This window comes from Dermacentor silvarum, chromosome 9 (genome assembly GCF_013339745.2).
Source record: "Dermacentor silvarum isolate Dsil-2018 chromosome 9, BIME_Dsil_1.4, whole genome shotgun sequence".
Lineage (NCBI taxonomy): Eukaryota > Metazoa > Arthropoda > Arachnida > Ixodida > Ixodidae > Dermacentor > Dermacentor silvarum.
The window spans coordinates 138,777,815-138,801,994 of record NC_051162.1 but is presented as its reverse complement, the minus strand read 5'-3'; the positions used below and the strand labels follow the sequence as shown (position 1 = coordinate 138,801,994).

General features: G+C 47.7%; 1 long non-coding RNA gene across 1 annotated transcript; it reads right to left on the bottom strand.

The window, feature by feature from the left end:
* Nucleotides 1-8,047: 8,047 nt before the first annotated feature.
* Nucleotides 8,048-21,553, bottom strand: LOC125940200 (uncharacterized). The gene is made up of 3 exons (XR_007463435.1): nucleotides 21,416-21,553; nucleotides 18,682-18,744; nucleotides 8,048-8,181 (listed from the first exon to the last, which is right to left on the bottom strand). It is a non-coding gene; the product is annotated as an uncharacterized LOC125940200 (long non-coding RNA).
* Between the last annotated feature and the right edge of the window lie 2,627 nt (nucleotides 21,554-24,180).

Here is a 24,180-nt window from a genome sequence, read left to right as displayed (position 1 = left end):
CTATTAACGGTACAGTGGGGACTATACACACTACTGCCCGAACAAGTCGCAAAAAATAGAACTCAAAGTTACAGACGCTGTCTTATAACAACCACCGGAAATTATATGCGATAGATCCATGACTTTCTACAAGGAATGTAGGTCTTGTGGGGAGAAGGCAGACCTTTACCCCATAATATTTACCTTTCAAAAGAATCACATGATTGATCTCGTAAAGCAGCCAACAACTGAACGATGGGAGGCAGCTCTGTCCAGATGAGACCTCGAGAGCCAGCAAGAGCTCATTGAGACAACACGGACAGCAGCCTTCGCAAGCGCAATCCCGGACTAGGGGTACCAACCCCGTCAATCGGCTTTTTTGAAAGATGCCAATAGATTTTCATCATCATCTTCTGGGAAATACTAGCGGGTCACTTGTTTCTCATGAGTAGCCCCCATTCAGGAGTACTAATGGTGTGCTCGCAATTTACTTCAATAACCCCGACAGAATATTGTGTCGACTAAAGAAGACAACGAAGTGAGGGACACGAGCGGAAGCATGTCTCTCTCGGAAGAGGATAAAGTTGGCGCGGCCATTTATTCTTGGGCCTTGAATATAGAGCTTGTGCTTGTTGCTGCACCGTCGTCCTATGTGCTGTTCTTCGCGTGTTGTGACACTGGTGGAGGTGCTGGGTACTCACTGATGCCCGCAACTCCTGTGCGGAGTGCAACGCCCAGTTCAAACCCGCAACCTGTTCCTACAGTGAACACTCCTATCCACCGCTACAGTCGAATGCGGGGCCTCAGCCCGTAGGTAATCCTCTTGGATAACTCCTCACCAACCGGACCACCGCCTAACAAGATGGCAACCGCACGACCTTTCCAGGTGACTCGGCAGCATCATTCAGACACCCGAGACATGTCATGGTGATGCTTATACGAGGACGTCAAATATTGGCTCGCGCAATACGAGCGAGTCGCCAAGGCGAATCGGTGGACTGCAGAAGAAAAACTCGCACGCGTTTACTTCGCCCTGGCGGACAGCGCTCGTACGTGGTACAAGAACCGGGAAGCCACACTGACTTCCTGGAATGAGTTTCGAGAGCAGCTTTCAACCACCTTCGCAAACAACAATCGTCGCGATTCTGCCCAACAACTAATCGAGTCGCCCATCCAAAAACCGAATGAGAGCGTCACCATGTTTCCGTAGAACACGACCCGCCTGTTTCGCCGCGCTGACCCAGAGATGCCGGAAGCAAAGAAAATCCGCTATCTGATGTGAGGCGTCAAGGAACAACTTTTCGCCGGTCTTCGCAACCCGCCGAAAACCGTTGCGGAATTCATCTCGGACGCTACGTTCATCGAACGAGCACTGCAACAACGTTGCCGACCCTACGATCGCCCAAACAACGCCTCGAGCAACGTTTCTGTTCTGGCTACCAGCAATGAGTATTCGCTTCGTGAGCTCATCCGGGAGGTTGCTTGCGAGGAGATTCGCAACCTCTTTGTGACTCCACAGGAGTGAGTCGGTGCCTCTTTAGCAGAAGTTGTGTGACAAGAAATCAGGCAGGCATTTTTGTTACCCAAATTTTTTACCGGACCAACGGTCTGTGAGCGACGCATCGGCTGTTTGTCGTCCTCCTCCAAAAGCAGCCTACAAGTCATCACCAATGATTTGTCCTTTCAACGAGCCGCCATCCCCGCCGTGCAACGCACAGCCACTGACCGCGCAACCTAGTGTACCTGTGGAATCATCGGCCTGCTGCCATCCGCAGGCAACTGCAGCTTGGCCGCAGACGACACCCACAAGTCCACAGCTTGTTCGCAGGATGGACATGTGACGCACCGTCGACCGCCGTCCTTTGTGCTTTCACAGAGAAGAAGCCGGCCACGTTTGCCCTTTTTGCCCGTATCATGACCACGCATACCAGAGCTTTCCACCCACCTTCGCAAACAATGATCGTCGCGATTTTTCCCCACAACTAATTGAGTCGCGCATCCCGAAACCGAATGAGAGCGTCGCCATCTTTGCGGAGGGCATGACCCGCCTGTTCCGCCGCGCTGCACGGACGCACACAGACGCAGCACGGGACCTTAAGGGACACGTTATCGTGGCTACTTAGGGAACCTCTGGAAACCCAACAAATATAACAACAGCTTCAGTCCGCACAGCATGTACCAGCACGGCGGAGGCGGTTGCAGTGGCCCTGGCGATAAAAACACGGCAGGCAGAAAACAAGCCCGCCTACGTCCTCACGGACTCCCAAGAGGCTTTTCTTTCACGGAAAAATCCCCAGGATCACCCTTAACAACTTGGGCGATCGACTAAGACAAGAACATCACATTCTAGGCTGTCCGGGGCGCAACACTCCATTTGCCAGTAGATACAGCGTTCGACCGCTGGCGCCACGCTGCGTCGTACTGCGTTTCTAGGTGGTTTCTTTCGCCGCGGGCGCTCGAACGCAATCATATGGTTCGCATGAATGCTACTCTTGGAAGCGTGGCTGTATGGCTGCACGTGTTTCTAGATTGTTGGAGTGCGGTCTTCTTCTGGGACAGTATGCAAAGAACTATCAAAAAAGAATTACCGTTAACACCTTATGGTATTCGGTACATAACTACAGGGCAAGACAGTATACCTTATGACACGTTCTTTTTCCTCGGCCTTCAGAGCATCTGGAGAAACCAAGGAATTGTGACATTAATCCAAGAACAGTATCTCTTACTTTACTGAAAATGTGAGTAACTTCGTGAAGTGTTTAAGAAATTAGGTTTTGACGATGAACTATTGATCTTGATGGATGCTCTTGTCAAAATGAAAGTTCTGTAATGTCAACCGCAAGTTAAACATCAGAGGTGGGGAAATGAATATTGTCAGCTGATGCAGTAGTTTGTATTATTGTGTTTGCCGAATGTCCGGAAATAAAGAAAAAAAAAGTGGCTGTATGGCTGAGTGGTTACGGCGCTCACTTCGGGATCATGCGTACGCGGGCTCGAATCCCACTCTGGCTAGATTTTTTTTCTCCTAATATCACGTTTTTTCCTTTTTTTCTCTCTCTGTTTGCCAGCGCGGTCGGTTGAACCCCGGTGCCACGGCGGCAGCCGTGGTGCCGGGAGCCGACGCGAAGCGGCGGTCGTTGGGGTGTTGCGGAGCGCAGCGTAGCAACACCCCAAATAAAAATACAGCTATAGTCAGACTGCTCCCTCCCTGATAGTGATAGTGATATTTGGATCATCAAAACAGTGATGCGTTTATATTACCACCGATCCCAACAGCAGGCTAGTCACCACCAGCCCAGCGTTTTCTCCGTCAACGCCTCCTCCGTTCCAACGGCGGCGGCTCGAAACATGGTACGCGCGAGCGGCGCAGCGTGGCGCCAGCGGTCGAGCGCTGTATCTACTAGCAATTGTAAATACGCATCCGGGGCGTGTTGGTGTCACTGGTAACATCGGGGCAGGCGCTCTTCCTAGCGAGACTTCAATTCGAGCAAGGAATGACACCCCGTTCAGAAACAATAAGCAAATACTAGCATGCCATGTATTAGAACATCAACGCCGTTCACCCCAAGAACTCGCCACGCCATACCTACAATTTATTGGAGGAGGTTCGGCTACAGAAAAATCCAGGCAACACCTACCCACATTTCGGGCAATGGCATGCCATCTGACCAATCGGATATGACAATCAATGCCCCTAGTGTGGGGGGAGGCCATCTTTGCCCCATGTGACATGGGAGTGCCAATCACGGCCGCAAAATTCAAATTCACCCCAATTAGCACAAACTTCTTGCAGGGAGCCTTGGCCAGCCATCCTCGCCTGGACTGACCTGGTGACTCAATTCAGTCTCCTCGACCAGGCGCGGCGCGTGGCGCTGGCCACTGGAGTCCTGGACTAACGACCCACCCTCCGGCCCCCTTAACCATACTTTACCTGAATAAAGTTATTTCTTTCTCTCTCCTAATGATTTCTATCAGCAGAAATAAAGGCGCCTAAATACCTGACCATTACAGAACAAGTTGATTCATGGTAAGTAATGCGAAGGCCATAGGTGCCGGCTAAGAAAAAAAACTGATATCTTGTTCGGACGCTGATAGGAACTTTAATGTTTCTAGAAGGTCCGGCAGCACCCGACAGTGCAGCAGACGCAGTGGTGGTGGTGCCATCCACGCTTCTACATTTCGATCGTACGTCCCCTCTGAGTATAGTTGTCTGACTTTCAGCACAGCGGGTGTCACACGCTGTCTAATAGGACTTGCTTGTGTTGGGAGCGCATCTTTCATATATACCTGGTACAGCAATATAACCAGCACTCATTTGCTCTTATAGATTGTTTGACCACATTTACCTCTGTGTTGCTCATTAAGACATGACACTTACTGCCTAACTTACATTTGCTAAACATTATCGGGTGCTTCTTGCGGTAAATAGTGGCCACCTGAGATGTTACAGACGCTGGGCGCCTTTTTTCAAGAGGAGAATTATTTCATTCAAAACTAGAAAATTTTTATTTTCATTCGGCTTCTTGGTTACGAGTTCCGTCTTATTGGCATAGGTTATGCGAAAAAGTTGTAAAGATGTTTAAGAATTATTCTTTTTTGGCTTTCTCGGGTAGTATATAACACCGAATGAGCAGTTCCACCGGTGATTAGTTGAAAGCTGTAATGCACATGGAGCACTGTAGGTGTTCATTTACTTGCTGCACTTTCCTTCTTGGCCACTTGCAGTAAAAACTTATGTTACTGCCACCTCATGAAGTTACAAGTGACCGCTCTTTCCACTGTTGTTCCCAGGGTACATTCCTCATGTCTATGTGCGCTTCCTCGCCGAATGAATGTCTTTAGGCAGGTTTATAGAGTCATTTTGGGATGTCATAATGATGGACAATGGAATTTAGTGGAGACCTTTCCAGCACTATTAATAGCTAAATACCAAATACACTGCCACGCTAACAGCATTTATTAGTTTTGCTAACCATGACTACTGTCCACTTTTTCTATCCAGCTAGCACTTATACTATGGTGCGACTCCTTTGCTTATTTCTGGTTCAAGACTGAAGGTGGTTTCTTGCTGACTAAACTGGGCAATTCTAAAGAGTGTTCATTATTAAAATGGCTCAGTCTCATCCACGTGTAATGAAAGCTGGACTGATGGCAATATGAAACGGAACCAATCAAGTGGTGTTCTGGGCTAACCGAAGAATTTTTTTTACCAGCGAATCTGTTCTAGCTAACTGTAAAAAGTGCCGCCTGCTGCCGCAAAACGTCGCCGAGCTATGACGTCACTGCGTTGCCTAGCGACCACCCCGCCGAGCGGCGTGTGCCTCGCCTCCTCTCCGTGCCGTGCACATGTTGCCTTGACATGGGACGTTAAGGAGAGGTAAGGAGAGTATGCTCGGGAGAGGGAAAGAGAAAATTAGACTGAAATAGAGAGAGAAAGAAATTGTAGCAGCAACAACGAGGCAACACGTAGAGCTGCTGCCGACGCCGCCCGCGTTGCCTAGCCGCGCAGGCGCCGAAGCAGAGCGATGACGTCACCTCGCGTTGTCTAGTAACCGCCGGCGCAGGTGCGCACAGGCTTTGCCCGACACAGACACGGCTCCACCGAGAACCCGCCAGCTGGGCACTACTGCGCATGCGCCATGACGTCATCCTTGCATGTCATCTGCTGCGCGTTGCCCGTACGGTGAAAGAACACACGGCGGATAGCAAACGCGACGTCTTCAGTCGCGCGAAAGGTCGTGGTGGGATGGGATAGAGGGAGGGAAGGGGGTGGCGCTGTGCTGTGGCGCCAACTGCGTATCTTGCGACCGGCCGCAAGGGGAACTCGAAACTGTCTCGCACGCGAGAGGAGGAAAGGGAAGGCAGCGCACGAGGGAGGGGGTGCGGCTTCTACTCTGCCAGTAACTACGTACTTGTACTGTGCGCGGCTGTGGGCACTCGCGCGCACCGTATATTGAAAGCGATCTGGACACGGCTCCTACCTATCTATGCACTGTGCTTTTGCCGCTCAGTTTTCATTGAAGCGATAGAGTGCACTAACCATCGCTCATTGCTGCTACCACACTTGCTCACGCCAGCGTTTTGACAGGGGTTGGCTGCGGTCTTCGAGTGTGATCTATTCATGTTTGTTTGTGCGCGCTGACAACATGATTGTTAATTCAGTTAGTAAGCGAATGTGTCCAAGTTTTCGCTGCATATAAAACTACTATCCTTACTCCGTGTCACTCTCTACTAATTTGCTATCGCAATTGATGCTTCGCCTTTCCGGAGATACTGCGATTTTTTTTAATGCGCTGCACACGGTGATACCTATGGTACTAAATTTAATGATGCCCGTTACATGCCCTTTTGCTTATGGCTTAATTGAAACAATCTGTAAAGCTTCGCGCAGCCTAACGTTTTACAAGAATGTGGCCATTGGTTTTTAACAACGGAGCTGTTTACCGACCGTATTGTGCGCCTCGTGTCACCGCGTTTTCCAGCAACCACCTCGGGGAGCGTCGCGCGCAATTCTCGGGAGAGAGAAAGAGAAAATGAGAGCCAGAGAGGGAGAGAGAAACAAATTGTAGCAGCACCAACGATCAACGCACAGAGGTGCTGCCGACGCCATCCGCGCTTGTCCGTTTCCCCGCATTAGCGCCAAACGCTCGCGGTGTCCGTGATTGCAGCAGGCGCATCTGCGCGCTACTGCGTGCCATGCGCATGCTACCAAACCAGTCCGCAGGCGCCTCTGCGCGCCACCAGCTGCGCGCTACAGCGCATGCGCCGTGACGTCATCCCGGCGTGTCGTCTGCTGCGCTCTGCCCGTACACTGTGCATAGCTTTCACGCCACTTCCCCTACATGTGGTCGCACTGCAAGTACTTCGCGAGGCGTCCCCCGATGCCACCGGCCACGAGGAAATGCTTACACACTTCGTGTAACTTAACATCACTTGGCATTACTTCGTATAACTTAGCATCACTTCGTATAGCCATGACCAGTATTGTGACTCAGGATCCTGGACGAGGTACGGAGTCTTGGAGCAGACGAAGAGGAGATGAAAGCTTTATACAATATGTGCAAATATATACAGATATAGCAGGTAATACTGGTAATAGCTGCCATTAGCTGCCATTAGCTGATGATAGCTGGTAAAAGCAGTAAGAGCGCACCAGACCGACGGGGCGGCCGGTGGCTACTCTCTGTCCACAAAAGGCCGGTCCTGCCTTAAATCCCCTTGGCGGCGACTCCTCGTCGACAGGACCCAGACGGGGCGGTTGCTGACGTCAACCGCGTCGTATTGTCTCGTCGCGTCCCCTTGGCGACCCGTCGACAGGACCCAGATGGACGGGTGGCGATGATGGCCGGGGCTGCTTGCAATTACCCGCGACGAATCCACTCGACGCGTATAAATCGGAGTTCCTGTCGCCTCGATGATAGTTGGGCACGTACTATTGCTTGCTTGCAATTAGCCGCGATGAATCCACTCGAAGCGGATAAATCGGAGTTCCTGTGGCCTCAATGATAGGCACGTAGGCGCGGCACAACACCAGCTAGGAACCATTCAGCTCAGCTGTCTTTAGCCTTGCGCCACTGGTGCTAGCTACCCCGGGTTTTTTCTTGTTTTATTCGATTTTGCCTTCTCGAGATTTGTGCCTGACTAATTTTTGGTGATAACATTTGGTATTGTAAAGACGACGCCCATGTATGGAGAGTGCCTTAGCGTGGTGTGCTTGTACTTGTGCTGCTCGTGCGCACATGCTTTTCATTACCATTTGAGACGCTCGTAGAGGACCACATTCAAAATTCACTTATAAATGAATTTACGTTCGCAATATTTGTCGGTTGAACGTCTTCAAAGATCCCCTTCAAGAAATAACAAAACTTACGTCTGAACGTTAATGTTACAGTCTTCGAAGATCGCCGCTGGCCTTCTCATTGATGGCCTGATTGCACAAAGCTCAATTACCCAAGTCAGCATGTATCTCAGTAGCAGTTTACCAAAATTCAGCAGCTTTTTCGTCCTATCATTACATCATAGTCTCCACCACCGTCTGTCTACATTAGATGTATACAAAAGTACTCACGATAGAAAAAAATAATATATATAATTGCGTGCTGTAATATTGGTAGTGTTGGCATATTCCAGAACGTTCCTAAGTGTCGCCATCCCATCTATTAGATCTTCCGTACTATTTTGGCGCACAATGATAGAGCTCGCCTGTAAAGAAAACGAATCAAATGAATCTGATACGAAGACTTTCGACTAGGCACCTATTATCCAGTCTTAATAACTCCTTAATAACCTCCTTCAAAATTTGACAGGATAATATTTATGTTTTATATGAAGAGGAATTATGAGTGTACTAAGAATACACTTTTAAACAATCATCGTAAGAAGGTAATGTAGACATACTTAGGTTTATTACGATAAAAGTTCACCCCTGCATTCTCCGGCTACCTAAAATTGAATCAGAGTTTGCACCACAAGCACTCTGGTCTGACACTTCGAGAAATATTTTAATATTTTTTGTTGAAACGATATGATGCAAGAAGTTGTCTATAATTGAATGCTGTGCTGGTGAATCAAGGTTTTTGAGTCCTGATCTGGATCCTGTAAGAATCAGAAAATACACTGTTCTGATTGCTGGTGCGGGAACTGCGTTTAACGGTGAACTCCTTTTTGCCACGGCAATTCCCAGCATGAGCTGTTGCTCATGCTGGGAATGTGCTCTTGAAATACCTAACGAATGCTGAAGTACAACAGGGGCAAGAAATATTTTTATTAATTAGGAATTGCGTTCCTCTGTATAAACATGACATAACAGCTCATTGGAGATAACACATAAACTTCACTGTTCTCTACATACTTGGTGGCGATTGTCATAACCACAACGACGACAACTCAGTTCATTCCAAGCGCATGGCCCAGTTATATCAGTGTTCTGACGGTGCACCCATAATCCGCCGTTGTCGCTTGCGTTCGATTTCTCAAGTTTGGTCGGCAGCGTGGTTAGTAGCATTCGCCCGCCATTGCCGCTTGCGATTCTCCTAAATTAAATTGTTTCAAAATTAAATCTGTCTGTCACGTAAGACAATAAATAGCTCATACTCCCGTAAACGCAGCCTCCCAATTACGACGACAGAAGTGAACTGAACTTCTACGCTGAAATCATGTGCGGAAACGGCGCCAGCAGTCTAAGAAGACGACGACGATGAACGCGGGAGCAGTGGCACGAGCGCTTGCGCGGTCGCCCCAAGGGGCGCCAACGAGCCCGATGCGGAAGTAGATGACAACGCTGGAGTCATTGTTGATGATGATCGTTTTCGGCGTACAGGCGACAGACGTACGAATCGACAAGCAACATACAGTTTCGCTGTAAAAATACAGTGTCCAATCGAAAAGAACGAAATAGGTGAGAGAAAAAGTGAGAAAAATGTCACATTTTAAATACATACTTTTACAATTCTCTGAGAGATATTTCAGCTTTAATTTATCATTAGTATTAAATGCATTAATTATGCAGTTCAGAAAAATTAATCTGTCTGTTGTTCTGATTACTAAAATGCACATTAACTGTAGTTTCAGAATGCATATTTAAAAGTTCAGATGCTCAATTCTTGGCCAATCCCCCGAAGTGGGTACGAGCCATGTGCTGAGGACATCATCATCATCATCATCGTCACAGTTTCGCCCGAAAGTCGAAGCATTCATTGCGTTAGCAAATTAGTAGAGAGTTACACGGAGTAAGGATAGTAGTTTTATCGGCCGCAAGAACTTGGACACATTCGCTTACTAACTGAATAAACAATGATGTTGTCAGCGCGCACAAACATGAATGGATCACACTCGATGACCGTAGACAACCACTGTCAAAACACTGGCGTGAGCAAGCGTGGTTGCAGCAGTGAGCGAAGGTTAGTGCGGTCTATCGCTTCAACGAAAACTGAATGGATCACACTCGATGACCGTAGACAACCACTGTCAAAACACTGGCGTGAGCAAGCGTGGTTGCAGCAGTGAGCGAAGGTTAGTGTGGTCTATCGCTTCAACGAAAACTGAGTGCCGAAAGTAAAGCGCATAGAAAGGTAGGAGCTGTATGCAGATCGCTTTTAAGATATGGTGTGCGCGACCGCCCGCAGCTGGGCAAAGTACAAGTGCGTAGTTACTGGCAGAGTAGAAACCGCACCCTCTTCCTCCGGCGCTGCCTTCCCACTTTTCCCATTTCGCGTGGGAGCTTGAAGTATATACGGCAAGCACGCGACTAGCCAATAGCGCGAAGCCGGAACAGGATGTACAGACGTGAGCAGCCTGGTCTTGAACGCGGGAACGGTGGCTTCCGGCGCTCTCCAGAGCCAGCCAGCGACGTCTAACGCTAGCTTATGGGTCCGACGTCTAACGGTAGGTGCTGGGCACGTTTGGGCCCAGCAACTACAGTTAGACGTCGCTGCCTGGCTCCGCAGAGCCCCAGAAACTGCCGTTCCCACGTTTTAGACAAGGCTGCTCACGTCTGTACATCTTGTTCCGGCTTCGCGCTATTGGCTAGTCACTCATAGCACTTCCGGTTGACGAGCGATGCATTCTAGATTTCAAGAACGAAGTAATCGAGCGACAAGAACGAGCGATCTGTTCGCGCGACGGCCCGTTTCATCGCTCGAAGGCTTCGTTCGTCGCCGTCGTGCATAAATTCGCCCTCATGCGGTTAGGGCTTGAGTCGTCAGTTCCCCTTGCGCCCGGTTGCAAGATACGCAGTTGTTGTCGCAGCTAAACGTCGCCTCCCCTCCCTCCCTCTCTCCCATCCCATCACGGCCTTTCGCACGACGGAAGACGTCGCGCTTGCTCTCTGCCGTGCGTTCGCTCTGCATGAAAGCGCGCGTCCCTCGTGCGCTTTCACTCGCACATACAGCACATGGCGCACGACGATGGTTTTATCGCCCTTGGACTTTATAATGAGCCTAACGGCGACGACGACGGTGACGAGGACGGCAGAAATCCGCTTGGAGTTTCCATATAATCGCTATCGCAATAAAAAATGCAGCCAGTCCCACGAAGTGAAATCCGTCAAAACAGCGCAGCTGTGGTCATTCTGTTGCTGCGATTGTCACGTATTTTTCTTTTTTTTTCGCTGTGGTAGTCTTCATTTTAGACAGAAGGAACGACAACAACTCCGCTGTTTCGACAGTTTTCACTCGTGGCACGTGTCCTGGACGCGGCTAGTGCCGAGCGGTGTCCATCGTGTGAAGAGCGCGTCGCCAAACACCTGCTATTATACCCCGCCACCTCTTCTCCTCCTCCCGGCGCGTGCTCCGATTGGTCGGCTCCTCTCATCCCGGCGAGCGGGTCACGTGATCTCTCCTACTCTGCTACTGCGTGACGGCGCCGTCATCGACGGCGCACGCTCTACTAAGAATAGACAGTTTTACTTTAGCGTTAGCGTAATAGCGGGGTTACGGGAAATAGCGTTACCGTTCCGCAAACTAACTTTGCAGAAAGAGAGTTTTAGTATAGCGTGATAGCGTAGTTTACGTGCGGGACGCTTTTCCATTACTCTTTGAATTTCGCATACATAGGGCACCTAAGTCTATGTGTGTGTACGTCCGGAAAGTGCGAGAGGCAGCGCAATGGAAGCCAGGAGTGCGTCGTATTTTTACTTCACATGTCCGTCGATCGGCAACGAAACAGACAAGCAGTACAAGCTGTCTACCATAGCCTCCCAAATCCTCCCATCTCAGAGGCCACATGCCGTTGTCGCGCCTATCTCCAGACTTTATCGACAGGTGCCGCTCACGTCTCGGAGAAAATTTCGTTCGTTAGGCTTAGGCGCGTTCAAAACGAGTAGCGATCTCGAAAACTCCGCTAAATTATCCATAAAAACATGTCGATCCTGCCTGAAGGTAAGCGAAAGCTATTTACGCAGCCATTTCCTACCAACGAAGTGAATTATTCAACAGCAACTCCAAATTCAGTTCGAAGCGGGCGGCCGGGACTGCCGCCATGTTTTACGTACACTACGTAAACACGCTAACACGGTAACTAACTCTGAGAAATAGCGTGCGCACGGTAAACGGTATGGCTCGTTTAGCGTTCTGCGCATGCGCATTTCGATCCCGCCATTCCGGTACGCCCGCTATTCTGGTAACCACGCTAAACTAAAACTGTCTAATAGCTCCACTGTTAAAATGCGCGCGGGGCTACGTGGCCAACGCCGCGAAAGGAGACGTAGCTAGAGAGAAAAGCCCAGGTACTCTGTGGCAGGACGCGCAACAGGAGGTGCTGGATGCCGGGCACGATGGATGGATCACGGAGACGACGGCAACCAAGTGGAAGCTGTGCTTCAGCTGCCGCGGCTGCGACCCGTGAGTTGAGTGGGTGCCCCATCAGAGACCTGAGCTACAGGCTGACCGCGCCGTTTGCGGGACTACCTGCGGCTACGACTCGGAGGCTAGCGGAGTTGGCCCGGCGATCCAGGCGCCTCGGTCACTCAACCGCTCTGTCCGCCTGAATGGCGGAGAAAGCGACGTTGAGTCCGCGATGCATCGGCGGGCCTAACGACGAGTCGTAGGAAGCAGCAACGACATGGTGGCGCGTAAATATTTTTGTATTCTCTAACACACAAGACCTAGAATTAATTTGTGCTGTGTATAGATCGCTGTGTGTTAAGGTTTTTCGATTTGGTTTGTAGTGAATGCTCAGCGGTGAGAATTGTATTTTATTTTGTGATCGTGTCCCATAATGGCTTTTCATTACTCAAAAGTTCCTAGTGTCGTGCTTAGCACCTTGAGAGCTTAACAACAATAGTGGTGGCCTAGAGGTAGAGCATCCGCCTCTTATGTGGCAGGTACCGAGTTCAAATCCCGGTGTCACCGGGAACCCGCTGTTTTTTTTTTTTTTCTAGTAGATAGAGATGTTCGCTGACCTGATGCTCGACTCTCCAGGGGATTCACATCGCGAAAGAGGGCCCAATGAAGATTTCAGGAGTTGCCTCTGAGCGCCTTTTGTCCAACCACAGACGGCCTTGTTGAAGAGCATCCGCCGCGGCTTTGGGAGGCTGCCGCGGCGCATAGTACAAGCGCACTCCCGGCCTGGTGCTCGGCCATTATGTGACCTCAACGCTTGGATAAGGGTTTTTGTCCTCAAAATCAGAACTAGTTTTGGCACGTAAAACCCCATAAAGGAAAAGAAGAGACCTTTACAAGTTCCGAGTTATCAGATGTCCCCAATACTGTGCGCCACATGGCGTGGAAGTATTGGGGCGTGAAACAGCCACCGCCGTTTCACGCAACAACCGAGAAGCCGAACTGATAGTTGGGCGAGTTGGTACGTATTCATAGTGAAATATTTCACTGTATCATTGTATATTGTGCGCGCTAAATATTTCACTATGAACCAAGAAGCAGTGGTAGGCTGAGCTATCCAGCTCGAACCCTGAGGAACAGCTAGCTCTAGTGTACAGGGCCTCGAGGGCGGGTAGCGTCGGGCGGCCTGCTGGAATGAGGTCACACAAATCAAGGGAATACTTTGCTTCAACAATGAAATTAATTCTTCAAAATCAACCATAACCTTATTGGTTTTTGAAAACTCTTCATGCGGAGATGAAGCAGCTGCAGAAAGGCTGATATTGTCAGCTTATATTACAAATTTTGAATGGAAAAAGTGCAAGGAATCTCTTGCAGTATTTATAGTCATTAGGCATAGTTGTCTAACAGAACTCATCCCACAATGAACGTCGACGTTACGGCTGTTAGCATTAAAGCAATGTTTGACATATTCGCCGAAGAGCGGATGCAAGAGTAAAGGTGGTAGAGACGTGAAACGACATTCCATTGAGGCAGTATGGTGGAAAGCAGGGCGACAAAAAATGATGCATTACTTGAATGAGCACGAGAAACTATGGCAGCAAAAAAAGAGAAAGAAGAAAGGGCGGACGCAGGGCTGTGATTGTCCTGTGTCCTTCCTTTTTTGTGTTGCCCCAGTTTTCCAGGCTGATTCAAAGAATCCACTGAATCAACGTGCACGCTGTGACGCTGAAAAATTCGGCATTCTTGAAGAAAGCGCGTTCCTGCTGTGCCCAAGCCTGCCACATCTAAGGGGCTAGTAATTACCTGCACAAAGTGATGTGCATTATGACACCCATCAAGTAATTACCGATGCCAAGTGCATTGCTTTTCGACAGCCTTTAAAGCCAATCATGAAGGGGTTAGGAATTTAGAGGAGCGGCTTTCCTCCTGGCGGCTTGTTTTGTTCACCTCTCCAAGACGTCACAGCAACAACGAGTATGGTGTATTCGTTGCCATTTTCCCTCGATCATTTTAAAGGTGGCACGTGTGCTTTTCTGTTTGATTAAGAGACATGCTTTGTGTGTGGAGCTGGCTCCCTCATAATGATTTTGCAAGCTCGGTCATGATGTACAGGTGCTCCTCCAGAATCATGTACCTTATGCTAAGAAAACTGTAGCCAACGATGTTCACATGTACCGCACTCTGTTTTAGCACCAGCATGCCGTTATCTGTAAAAAAAGGGAAATCCGGGAACAATACGGTGATTGTGTAATGTGTTATCATTGAATCAATATGACAACACAACTTATTGGTGCCAGGTGCTTCCCTAAGAGCACCTGGCACCATTTAAAGCCACCGCAACGAAGCATGCGCGGCCTACGAAATGCATGGGGAGCCGGTGCATGTGAACCCTGAGAAACGCGTCATACAGCAACCGGGCTACTGTCTCGCGCTTCCTTCTGCACATGCTGCTCAGTCTAGTGGCACTACCGGGAAGTTTATTCGTGTCTTCAGAGACGAGAAGCATGACGCGCCAGTGCCTGTGATCCTTGTGCATTGTTCCCTCGCCTGCCACACAAGCATTGGCCCACACTCAGTTACGAAAGCTGGAAGAAAGGTGCATTGAAAAGCGGCTCATACACAATGCATTCATGGCACAGTTCGTAAAGCGTTGGCGACAAAGGCATTCATTCAAAAGAGGCACACACCCAGTGCAGTAGTGGCCCAGCCTGCTAATGCCTCGGACAGCTGTCCTTGACGGACCATTTTTACGTGGGTCCGAATTCGCTTCGTATCGGATAAATTTAAGGATTTAAGGGGTGTTTTTCGCCATTGTAGAGCAGTAAATTCCCGGTGAAACATACCTAGTTACCTAAGTTGTGTCACAGGCGCTCATTGAAGAGCTGCACACAACTGATGGCACATACCCCGTGACTGAAGTTGCTATCAAATAGGGTTATTGAAAACCAGCACAGACCGAATGGCACAAACCCAGTACTCCAATTCGGCCTCAAATAATTTCGTCTAACAACGGTACCTACACAGTCTCGCGTCTACAGTGACCCATGTAGGTGAGAGCCAGGTTCGTTGAAGAGCGGCACGTTTGTACAGATTGCCACATACCCAGTGGCTCAAGTTTGCTGCGCCGCCCGCTGTAGCCAAATGCCCATGTCTCACCTTCCATCCGTTCGGCACCGCCCAGCCAACTGACCAAGAAAATGTCCACGGTACGGTTCGTGACCTCGGTAGACATTCTGTCATCAGGAGACCTCGCCTCCATCTAACGTGCAGATACATACGGCCGCACAATTATCGACCGGCTCACTGGCTTATCCCGTCCTCCCAGCAGCCGCTTAAGACAACATCTTGCACGTTTAAACTTCATGATGGATCCTTGTTTCAGCAAGTTTACCACCCTACCGTTTACCGACGGGTTCCAGTCGGTCCTCGCTCACTTCGACTGCAAATTTTGCAAGTGTTTCATGACTACGCAACGGCTGGCCACTTAGGAATTCACAAAACCTACGACTGCATTAAGACTCGCTGTTTTTGGCCTGGCCTGTCCGCTAGTGTTGCCAAGTACGTCGGTGCGTGTGCGTCATGCCAAAACCGAAAACATTCGAGTCTCTTCCCGCCGGCCCTTTACAATCATTTCTGTGCCTGTCCGTTCCCTTCGAATTCGTGGGTATCGACTTATACGTAGACTTTCTGCTTACACCCGCGAGTAACCACTGGATTGTCAACGCCGTGGACCATCTCACTCGCTACGCTGAGACAGCAGCTCTTCCTTCTGGTGCTGCCTCTAATGTCGCCAAGTTTGCCCTGCACACCATTATTTTGCGCCACGGCGCGCCTCATGTTCTTCTAAGTCACCATGGCAAGATATTTCTTTCGCATGTTCTTGCTGAAGTCCTACACTCCTCTAACAGCATACATAAGACTACATCAACCTATAATACCCAATCCAATGGTCTAACCGAGCGTTTCCATCGAACTCTGTCCGACATGATCTCCATGTACTCGTGTGTTAAACCCGACCACAAAAATTGGGACATTATACTTCCTTTCACCACGCTTGTTTATAACACTGCCGTTCAACGCAGAACAAACTACAGCCCCCTTTTCTAAGTGTACGGTCGTGCACCGTCTTTTGTTTTGGACACCACCTTTCTATCTACGCCTCCAGTTCCATCCGCATCTCCACCAGAGGAGTTCGCCGCCTGCGATCATTCGGGAGAACACCGCAACCATTCAGGACAAGAGGAAAGTCCGTTGTGATGCGACGCGTCGTGTCATTTCATGCCGTTCAGGTGACCAAGTGCTCCTGTAGACACCTGTTCGAGTACCGGAGCTCTGTGAAAATTTCTTCACAGGTATCGTGGCCCGTACAGCGCGTTTGAAAGAACATCTGCCGTGAACTATCCCGCGACTCCTGTTACTTCGGCTACCAACCGCCGTTGCCGCAGCGCCGAAATCGTTCACGTCTCTCGCCTGAAGCCGTATCTTCGGCGTTCGTACCGTTTCTGACTCGCTGCCTTTTCGACGGCTTTCTTGAGGGGAGGGAGGGAGGAGTTAGTGTGAGCGCTTACTGTGCAGTTCATCATCGTCTTCATATACCCATCCGCGTAATCGTCATCATCTTTTTGTCGGGTTGTTGCTCGCTGGCTGCATCGCGCTGTTTTGAAATACAAGGACTCTGCCTTAGTCCCGCGCGTCGTCTTACAATACATGTGTATGCTGTTAAAGTATTTCAGAATACAAATAGCTTGCACTAGTGGCGCAAGGCTAAAGAAACAGCGGAGCTGATCAGCACCTAGCACTACCAAAGTGATCCCCAGCATTTTCCTGAATATATTGATTATTGATCGACTATCGATTACCTATTGACTGGCTATCGATTGACTATCGCAAGGTATTGGCCACGTATTTCGACTAGGCTAAGCACTGCCAAGTCATACCCAGCATTTCCCGGAATGTATCGATTATTGATCGACTACCAATTAGCTATTGAATGTATATCGATAGGCTATCGCGAGGTATTGGCCACGTATTTGGGCTAGGCTCAAACACCTTCTCTAGTTCACAGGAGGATGTACCATTGCGCTTGGACTCTTTCTGCACCACCGCCAGGATCGGCCCACATTTTCTGTTCGCTCTGCACGGACTAACGGTCGGCTTAAACAGCTCCACTGTTAAAATACCGAAACCAGTCCGCGACCGACGTCGTTAAGCTGTCCAGGAAGAGGCACTGTTTAGTCAGCGCCCGCTCTGCACCAGGGAGTGGGACCCTGGCCGGCACAGCCGGCGTATCACATTACTCCAAACCAGAAAGTGGTTTCGCCTGGCCAAAGCGTGCCGTCGCCCGCTTTCGGTAGCCTGCGCATTCTGTTACGCGAAGCCGACCAGAAAACACCACGTTCATATATACGACTAAGCAGTGAACAGTTTTTAGTTTACGAATATGTGTTAGTAGACTTCACGGTGGTGCTGTGAGATGGCGGAGTGTGTAAGGTGGGAAGCGCCAGAGAGGAACCCGGTTGCATACGCACGTCATACATGACACGTTTCCGTGGTATCAATGCGTGTGTGGTTGCATTGCTTCAATGCTTATCGCAATAACGTGCACAATTATCGTCAGACGGATTTTACGTAACATTCTCTGCGCAGGCAAAAATTTTATTTTCCTTTATATAAAGGGGCGCTTCTTCAAAGCCCACAATGTATCCTTCCGAATTACGGTCGCTTTCATTTATCGTTCATGTGTACGTCCTTAATATTATAAGAAAATCTCACATGTAATATTATTGTCGAAAATGGTTAATCTGACCGACCAATTAATTCAAGGAATTTGGTGAAATTATCAACATCTCTTAATTAGGCAGCAGATTGCGCAAGAAAACTAGGAACGCTTTCAATGTCATAGCGGACCTCCAAATAATAGCGAAAGTAATAATGAAAGCATTCCGCTACAGTTACTTTTCAATAAATAAATATAAGTACGCTCTGTCGAGATCAGTACCACCCTGTTTGCTGGAAACAGTAGTACACACCGTCATCGAAGTCTCAGAGCAATAATTAAATTCTGAAACAAAAACTTAAAAAATAAATTAGGGTTTTACGTGCCATCACCACGATCTGATTATGAGGCACGCCGTAGTGGGGGATTCTGGAAATTTGGACAACCTGGGGTTCTTTAACGTGCACTTAAATCTAAGTACACGAGTGTTTTCGCATTTCGCCCCCATCGAAATGTGGCCGCCGTGGCCGGGATTCAATCCCGCGACCTCATGCTCAGCAGCCCAACACCACAGCCACTGAGCAACCACGGCGGGTAAATTCTAAAACAGAGGTTCCATGAATGACTCATTGGGTTGTATTGGCCTAGGACTGATATTTAGGTAATCTGCTGTAGATATTCTTTGTGGGCTGCTAACATACTTACATTTTCTACATTTGTCACATTAATATTTATCATTGCTCCCATTTTATTGATGCGATCCTGAACCTGTAACCATGGCGGAAAAATATGCTTAGTATGTTCGAGGGTAGTGTTGCGAGAGAAAAGTGTTTAATGAGTGGGAAATAAATATAATCTCGTCTTTAAACAAGAATGAAGTATATATTCAAAGCAAGAAAAATCGCTACCTTGAGATATTGACATCTTTTTTTATTCGCTGCTGCAAATTGGGGCTTCTTTGAAACCTACAACAGCATCACAAGGAAATCTCTCTGCAGGAACCATGTATTTAGACCATTTTTTCTTTTTAGTTCTTGCTATGTGCGCCATTCGTTCGCACGCAGCCGTGTGCATGATATTCCCTGCACCAGCCACTCGGTTTGGTGGTTGAAAACAAACAAATAAATTTGGTGGAAACGAGTCATTACAATATTACTGCCCCTGGCGTGGCCTGTCGTGAAATACGCTTCGCCTGGTGCATCATGACAGCATAATAAACGCTATATATCCCATTTGACGCGTTTCGGACAACCTCTTTTGTTTCCCCCGGGCAGACGTTTTGATTTTATTCGCACATAATCCTCTGCCCTGCTACCGACACGCGTTCTGTATGACAAAACCAAAATATAATCTAAGGTGTAACGTTTTAATGCAGCACAATGGCTTTCAGGGATGCTGTAGCCAGGAGAAACACGTTTGAAAAAATTTCGTCCACCTTCTCGTGGCATATTGCCGCCGACGCTATAGCAGCTTCTATCGACCAAAAAGTTTACAGACCAAGGGATCTGACAAAAATAAGACCACAAAATATGGGCTACCACTTTCATTTGGTCATGTTTACACCTAGACTGTATTTATCGTACTAATGCCAACGTTTTCTTTAAAGTAGACACGCTGTTTTTTCGTTGCGTCACGTTGGAGTTTGGATGATGTAATTTTAACGTTGTGTCCGCATGCTTTTGTCCTCACTAGTTGACGGATAGTCAGATAAACGTTACTCTGTTGAGCCTTAATTGTACTACATGTGCTCACAATATATTTACTGCTGTGTTTAGAAAAAGTAGTTTATTGCAAGACAAAAAAAAAAAAAAAAAAACTCGCCTTGCTACCAAGCCGTCACTAATTTTTTTTTTTAGGTCAAACATGATGTCTTTCACCATGAAGTTTTAGCGAAACCATCATTTTTTTCTTTAATTCCCTCAGCAATTCGGCCATTATGGACGCCTTTCTTACTGTTTTAGTTTTATTAGTTATTACAGTTGGCACGAGTTAAGTCGTAGGCTCGGTTTGGGCGGTGAATTAAACTATATGCGTGTCAAATGACCCATTGAGCGAAATGCAGCTCAATTAACTAACGTGAAGCCTGGGGAGGTGCAAAACATGCAGTGACTTACCACTGATGGGCTCATACTGCTTTAAGCGATGGCTCATAACCCCGTAAACGCGGCCTCCCGGTTACGACGACCGAATAGAGGTTAATTTCTACGCAAGAATGATGAGCGGCAACACAGCCAGCTGTGGAAGACGACGACGACAACGAACGCGGGAGCACTGGTACGAGTGCGTGGAGAGCGCTAGCACAAGCCGCTTGCTTCAACGCAGCCAGCTGTGGAAGATGATGGCAACGACGAACGCAGGAGCAGTGGCACGAGCGCGTGCCGAGCGCGAGCACGGGTCACTTGTACCTTGACTACGACAGGAGACGCCGACAGCCCGGGCGCATAAGGTGCTTCACACCTAAAAGCCGAATCTCTCCGCAGCCTCAAAACGCAGCTTGGTATTACCAACCTCTCCTGGAATTTGCGAACAACATTGTGATGTACGGTTTTACTGGCTACATTTTAAGGCTGCTCGGATATTTTGCGTTTTCTAAGATCCCGTGGTCTGTAAACTTTTTTGGTCGGTAGTACATTTTGCGAATCCCTCATTCGAATTCATTCGCTTGTTGTTGAGTTAATTTCCAGCCGTATTGCCAACTTTCAAGTTTATGTGAGAAATGTGCATGTCATGCGCGAGCCACCGAGTTGATGCGCGGCCCTCCTCGACGCTCGAGTGGATAATATATGATGTAAAATGGCAGGTGATCGGATGAGTTCGGAGGCATGGCACATTTCAAATATTAAACAGAGGTGCAGAAATGTACGTTTTGCTTTAAAACAAGCACACCTGGTTCTTGTTCTCAGCACTACTCATCACGAGAGTGCTGTTACCACCAGTGCTTGCGCTCATCGAGTGTCTTCGGGCGCATGACACGCACTCTTTATTATTTAGCAGCCGAATCGTTACTGTAGCCTACACGACCCCATCAAGATGAGTACTCTTGTATATTCTAATATTTTGGCATCGTTCACTGCTTCGCCTTTCGGGTAAATCTTTGACTAATTAGAAGCCTCAGGAGCCGCGCAGCGACGGTCGCTGAGCCCCACAATCTAGAGCCGCGTCACAACTACTTCTTAGGAATGATGGCGGTGGCGACAAGTGATGGTAGAGCTGTGTGTATTTTGTGTATTTTACATATCGCCTACTGGGGTTGTTCTTCGTGCTGCAATTACAGAGGGTTACCAGTTACCAGAGATGCAGTAATGGATAATTTTAATGAAAAGAGGGTGATGTCAGCTTTGATATTCCACAAATATATGTGCAATGTGTTATTTTAGATATTGAATAAATGGTTTGCCTGATTGTAATAATGAAATGCACCGAAAAGAGTTCGTTGTACCTGTTGAAATATTTTTGTGAAATGGTCCCACAAAGGTCTAGTATCGTTCTTTATCTTCTGTGAATCGTTGAGAATGGAGTTGTCATACAATACAAAGGCTTTTACCGTAACATTTTCACCTAACTTCTGCGTTAGATATGCATCTGAAACGAAGTAATATATTTGTTAAACGTCTTCCATCAATAAGATAGAGCAATAACTTTTATACGGCGTCATCCCACATAAGTATAGGGTATGCCGAAGGGAGACGGCAGATAACACGCACATCTTGTGGGAATGCATCAAAAATCCAAAGGAAGCAAGATCAAGAACAATCCCGCCGCGGCTGGAGGCAGCCGCGAAGAGTTACGACCAAGAGCAACAGCTTTGGTCCGTCCAGCAGGTGCTCAGGGTGCTCGAAAGGCAGAAAGACAGCGAGCCGGCAACGGCGAGCGGAGACCCACGCCGAGTAACGGCCTCATAGACGACGTATAGGCCCTCGTCGGGGCGCGCGAGCGCCCAACTGCGGGCACAAATAAAGTTTGCTCCGCTCCAATCCAATCCAACCCAATTCTAGTCACATGCTGAGGTGGCGATGCACAGGCGACCTCACGTTCTATGCCACTCTGCATGAATGCGCTAGCTGCCATTGATTTTTTCGGAATATGAGATAGCGCAGTGCTTTCCTTGGTGGATGTCTGAACCAGGGAAATGGTTGAGTTTATCTATCGGAATTTGCCTCTGTATAGTTTATCGGCAATGACGGTTTCGGTCTTTCGAGAGAGCCGCGCAGTTTTGCGATATGCTATTGCATATTGCAAAATACGATATGCTATTGGAAATATATCGTGTGTGTATGCCTGAGGTTGTTTGTTAAAGCATGAATAAAACAAGAGCAGATGATATTTTATTGTTCTTGCATGTTGTTCTTCTTTTTCTATCATATTAAGTAGTAGAATATCAAATTTCTGTGCTCCAACAAACCTTCCTTACCGCAAGTTTCTCATAGATACCTTGGAATGGTACATTATGGTGGTTTAAGATTTCTAAATGATTTGACGTTTACTTAAAGGTATCATAATGAGCAATATTTGTGACATATAGACTACTACAAGCGAGCAGTGCTACGGCGGGCTAGTTGGTGCAGGTCGCATTGTAAAGTGTCTTACGTTTGCTGCGTGATTATTCAAAGCCTTTGATACTACGAAGCATTACATGTAGCAAAAATCAGCACATGATACTTGGCTAGTGAAGCTACCAAACTAGCCCTCTGCCTAGTAATTTTGGGCATGGTACATGGGCAGTGTATTATATCGCCATATGATAATTCTAGCAATAGTTTGGAAATAAAACAAGCTGAAAATACTTGTGAAGAAGAATTTTTGGGCTAGTTAGCTACCTAGTATGTCAAAACTAAATCAAGAAAGAAGCAATTTATAATAGCTCAAAGGGAAGCTTTTAACTTTACGAAGGAAGATCAGGATGCCTTGGAACATAGTTACGAAGCGAGGTACACAAGGAAGAAGCATTTGCTTGCTACGGTACAAGTGAGGAAACGATAGAACATGTTTTAATAGAATGCAAATGTATATACCGAGCTGTCGTATTAGGCTCCACTGGCCTCCTAGAAGCCCTTGGGTTCAGTGATAGCTCGGGGAAAGTTAAGGTGCCCAAAGTAGAGATTAGTAAAAGGTATTCGGTGACTTGGTGGCAGAAAAAGCGTACAAAAATAATGTTTCCAGTAGCACTTCTAAAAGTTTTATGATTGGAATGTGTTTTATCGTAAAGAAAGGATAATTAGGCCATCAGGCAACATACAAAAAATTTGGTGGCGCAGCCCACCTCACTATTTCAAGGGAACGCTCATTGCAACCATACATCAATTATAAAGTGTCGTCCGTAGAAATCTCAACGAAACCTATGAAATGCAAATGTTACGTTAAGACGTTCCTGTTTGGTTATGGTGTAATTGCCAAATGGTTTGCTTAGTGAGGGACTGGTGTAAGCGATAACGTGTTATTAGATACTGCAGTGCTGAGTGAGTACATCAACAAAGCCCACAGTAAGCCCATAGCAAGCAACAATGCAACAAAGAACGCTAAACGCAAAGTCAGAGAGGCGGAGAGAATCTTCTCGATTTCGGCAATGGAAAAGAAACTTTCTCTTAGCGACTAACTACCTAAGATGCAAAAACTAAATCAGAAAAGAAGCAATTTATGATAACTCAATTGGAAGCTTTTTTACTTTTCGAAGAGAAATCAAGATGCCTTAGAACACATAGTTATCAAGCGAAATACGCCAAGAAAGAAGAAGCATGTGTTTGTTGCGGTAAAGCTGGGGAAGCGATGGATCGTGTTTTCTTGGAATGCGAAGATATCCACCCAGCGGTCGGTTTAGGAGAAAGTAAACGTGTCCACAGTAGATATTAGCAATAGTTGTTGAAATAAAGTGAATTGAGAATTGAATTGATTGTAGGTTTGGTGTCAGGATAGTAGGTAGACCACCAACACCGGAGGTGGACAAGAAGTAAGTTTGCAATAGTGGTTCAGAAAGTTTTATGCGAGGAATTTTCTGTCTATGAAGCGGATAGGTAGCAGATTAGGCAAAATAAGAAAAAGAGTTTGGTTGTGCAAACCACAACCCTGTTTCAAAGGAAACGCTCATAGCATCCATCCATCCATTGTGAACTGTCGTCCATACAAGTCTGAACGAAACCTCTGAAAGGCAAAGATAACGTTAAGACGTTCGTGTTTGGTGGCGGTGTAATTACAGTTGTGGGTTGCTTA